The 4,103-nt window shown below is 43.1% G+C and overlaps 1 pseudogene; it reads left to right on the top strand.

The window, feature by feature from the left end:
* Positions 1 to 459: 459 nt before the first annotated feature.
* LOC114897802 lies at positions 460 to 3,869 on the top strand (annotated as a pseudogene).
* The last annotated feature ends 234 nt before the right edge of the window (positions 3,870 to 4,103 follow it).

Raw genomic sequence — 4,103 nt, 5'->3', positions numbered from 1 at the left:
ACTCAGATTCGTGTGTGTGTGTGTGTGTGTGTGTGTGTGTGTGTGTGCAGGAGTGTTTGCACAAAGCAGGCGCATGTATAGATGCAGTATGTCTGTTTATTTAATCAACAAAGACATTTTGTATGCTATACTTCAGGCAATGTAGGTGTTGGCATATACCAGTGAGGAGGAAAGACATGGTGGTGCTAGTTGATATAGTTAATTGAGATTTGTATCTCTGCAGCCAAATTCTTTGCTGTTGTATGGGCAAGGGAGGAGGGGCCTAATCAGGAGGGCTCATTAGGAAGATGGGATAACTCAGTGGGCCATAAGATCAAAAAGTTTGATCTTATTCAGGGATGCACTAGTAAATGGGTTCTTTGGGGGTTGCTGGAGGAAGCCCTGGTAAGTAGTATTTGCCAATTACTGTGGTGTAAATAGTCCTACCATGTAAATCATGGCTGATTTCAAACTACCAACATGACGTCACTGATTGTGGAGCTGGGGCAAGAGATATACACAATCTGCTCCTGCAAGCCAGGACAAGCCTGCTCCCACACTGTACTGACTCTTTATACAGGTAGAGAAATAATAACGATACAAGAATTCCCCACGTTTTGAAAGTTTGCTTTGCGCTACTTCATTTTTACAAAGACCTACATTAGTGCCTGTTTTTGGTAACCGAAAAAAACCTGAAGAATTTTTGCTTTTATGAAAAAGGCAGAAAATGAAAATAGCATTCAGTGTTTGTTTTGCAGTGAGTGGTTATAGAGGCAGTGCACACCCCAGCAGTGAGAGTGGCACTGCCAATCTCCTTCCTGGAAACTACGCTCAGTATCTCAACATCAAGCTGCCAGAGCTTTGACCTGTGTCTGGAAGCATCTGTGCTTTATCTTGCAAGATGTGTCCTAAGGTAATTGCTTCTTTGCTTTATGTCATTTCAGCTTACAGAGGGTTTCATGGAATGCTCTACTTTCTGATAGAGGGAAACACCTGTAGTAATAATTCCTTTCATTTATGGTGCTATTCGTGGTTCACCAGGCACTTTGATATATTTTTCCTCAGCTGCACAATAACTTGAATGTGCTATTAGAGGATGTGATTTAAAAAATATGAACAATCCCTTTGGCTAGCCACAGGCCGTAAATTATCATCAAGAAAACTCTCTTTGGCTTAACATTCATGAACAGAGACTGTATCTTTTATGGAACAGAATACAGGATATAAAATGCTGATAACCTAAAATAAGACAAGGGAGATCTTGATTGTAGGATATCATTCAAGAGAGAAGATCTGAAAGAGGTCACAGAAAGGGAGGATTGGGTAGCCAGGTAAGGAAATTATTCAAAAGGGAGTATTGGGTAGCCAGGGAAAGAAATTGTTCAATATCATTGTTAATATCCAAGGATGTTAAAGACATATTTTTTCCTACTCCATAATTTTGCTTAGGGCCTGGCCTACTCCTAGGTCATAGATTTTGCCAGATACAGTTCATGCTCCATTATCCACCCTAATGGAGGAAAGTTGGACAACATAACTCAGAACAATGGACACATTGAAAGGTATATATAATTGGATTCACAGAGGATATAATGCTTGTTTCTTAGTATCTTTACCATGCTGTGAATGTTTTACCTATTCTCCTTCTGTAACTTAACCTGCTCATGGTAAGTCATATTGTAAAGAATTGAGAAAAGTGACATAAGTAGTACCAACCTAGATTTTTGTATATTTGTGGGGTTGGGCTGGTTATGCCTCCTTGTAAGCAATTTGATAAAATTTTATTTGAGTTACTTCTAATTAGAGGATGAAAAAACTCTTGTCCTAGAAAATGAAAACACTTTTTCTGAAAGAAACATATTTAATTCATTTGGCCATAAGCTTTTTAAAAAATAATTAATTAATTAATTAATTTTTGGCTGCGTTGGGTCTTCATCGCTGCATGCAGGCTTTCTCTAGTTGCAGTGAGCGGGGGCTACTCTTTGTTGCAGTGCGCGGGCTCTAGGCACACGGGCTTCAGTAATTGTGGCTCATGGGCTCTAGAGCGCAGGCTCAGTAATTGTGGCGCACGGGCTTAGTAGCTCCACGGCATGTGGGATCTTCCTGGACCAGGGATCGAACCCATGTCCCCTATATTGGCAGGCAGATTCTTAACCTGCACCACCAGGGAAGTCCCTGGCCGTAAACTTTAAAGTATATTCTGGTATGTGTGTGTGTATGCGTGCGTGCGTGCGCGCGCGTGCACATAAGCCCAACTTCAACTACTGCTGACTACAGAAGAAATCAATATCTGGCCACTACAGTTGTGGGCTGTTATCACTTGGTGACAGTTGATGTATTGGTGGTCGGCAATGAGGAGAATGGTGGGTGTGCATCCAATCAATTTCTAGAGCATATTTTATCTGGACAAGTAAGAATGGCTCAGCATCCCATTTGTCATTTCTGCCCTTGAAAGCAGAAGTTGATAAATGAAAATAACTTTTAGCCCACCAAAGCACATGCTTTTCTACATCCCATAGTGCAGTTTCAGGGCAGGGGGAGAGAAAAAGATAACAGCTAACCCTTAGTGGAATTTGTGGATACTGATAGTTAAGTGAGTTGGTCCTGACAATATTGAGAGGAAAATTGCCAATCAGAAAAATGCTGTAATCTCTGTCATGAACATCCTTCCTCCTTCTATCTTTGTGATGAAAACCAACACATCCTTCAAGGCTTATCTCAAATGCCACTTTTTCATGAAATATTTTTCTGATTTTCTTACCAAACATGATCTATTTTGACTTTTTCTGTTACTTGCTCTGTGCAATTATTTTTATTATTTGTCCATGCTCCCTACCAACCCTTGTAATCCCTGGGGCCAGTAACAACAAGAGTTTCACAAATAGGAGATGTTCAGTAAATATGTGTCGAATTCAATTAGTTTGAAGACACTCCAAGTACAATGGAAGACCTTCTATCCAATGCGGTTGCTACAAGTATTTTTTGTTTAATCAGAAAAAGGTAGGAGCGGACCCCAGAGAGCTTTGAGCAGCCCCACTGCTACAAATGGCCTGGTTACCATCACAACATGGAAGGAGTTGCAGCTGTCAGGGGGCGGCCCAGGCAGCCTCACACTGGTGGCACCTGCCAGTAGGGACAAGGAAGTCATAGCAACGAAGGTTTTGGAAACAGTAAAACGGTTTAATATAAGAAATGGTTATGGTTTCATCAACAGGAATGGCATTAAAGAAGATATATTTGTACACCAGACTTCCCTAAAGAGAATAAGCTCAGGAAGGACCTTCACAGTGTAGGAGATGGAGAGACCGTGTTATTTGATGTTGAAGGGGAAGAGGGTGTGGCAGCAGCAAATGTTTCCACCATGGTGGAGTTCCAGTCTGGGCAGGAAATAAGCAGCAGACCAGGAACCATCAAAGAACCACCCACGTGGTTCCCGATTACCTGCAGAAGGACCAGAACTGCAAGAGCTGATCGGGGAGAAGAATGAGGGATGAGAGAGGCTCCCAAAGGCTGGACCAGCACTGGGGACCACGCGCCTCATCTTGCCCCACACGGAGAACCCATGGGCGCCCACAACGTTCCAGTCCTCCTGGGCAGGGAGAAGGGGGAAGGTGCTGACCACCTGGGTGCCGGAGAGCAAGGTGGGCCCCTAAGAGAGATCGGGTGATTAACAATGGTTCCGCAGGAGCCCTCCTCAGGGCAGCCAAAGAGGACCGCAAGAAACAAGGTAAGGACAGTGAAGGAGAGGAAACCCAACGTCAGTGGCCACCTCTGGGGGAGTACCGCCACATCTGCAATTACAGATGCGGATGCCCGGGGAGCCTAAAGCACAACATGGCAAAGAGACAAAAGCAGCTGAGAATTCCTTCGTGCGAGGCTTGGCAGGGTGAGGCTGAGAAAATGCCGGCTTACCATTTCTACCATCTTCCTGTTTAGCCATCTAACAAGAAGAAATGAATATGAAATTCCAGCAATAAGAAATGAACAGAAGATTGGAGCTGAAGACCTTAAGTGCTTACTTTTTGCCCATTAGAGCCGATAGCTAGAACCATCTGCATTATTCATTTCATTAAGGGAAAACGCAAGGTCTAACCAAGTGAATCATTATTGTCTCAGTGAAAATG

The sequence above is a fragment of the Monodon monoceros genome, unplaced genomic scaffold, assembly GCF_005190385.1.
Source record: "Monodon monoceros isolate NGI ecotype Baffin Bay Population unplaced genomic scaffold, NGI_Narwhal_1 Super_Scaffold_18, whole genome shotgun sequence".
In the NCBI taxonomy this organism is placed as follows: Eukaryota; Metazoa; Chordata; class Mammalia; order Artiodactyla; family Monodontidae; genus Monodon; species Monodon monoceros.
Note: the sequence above shows the minus strand (reverse complement) of the source record. Positions and strands in the feature narration are given on the sequence as shown.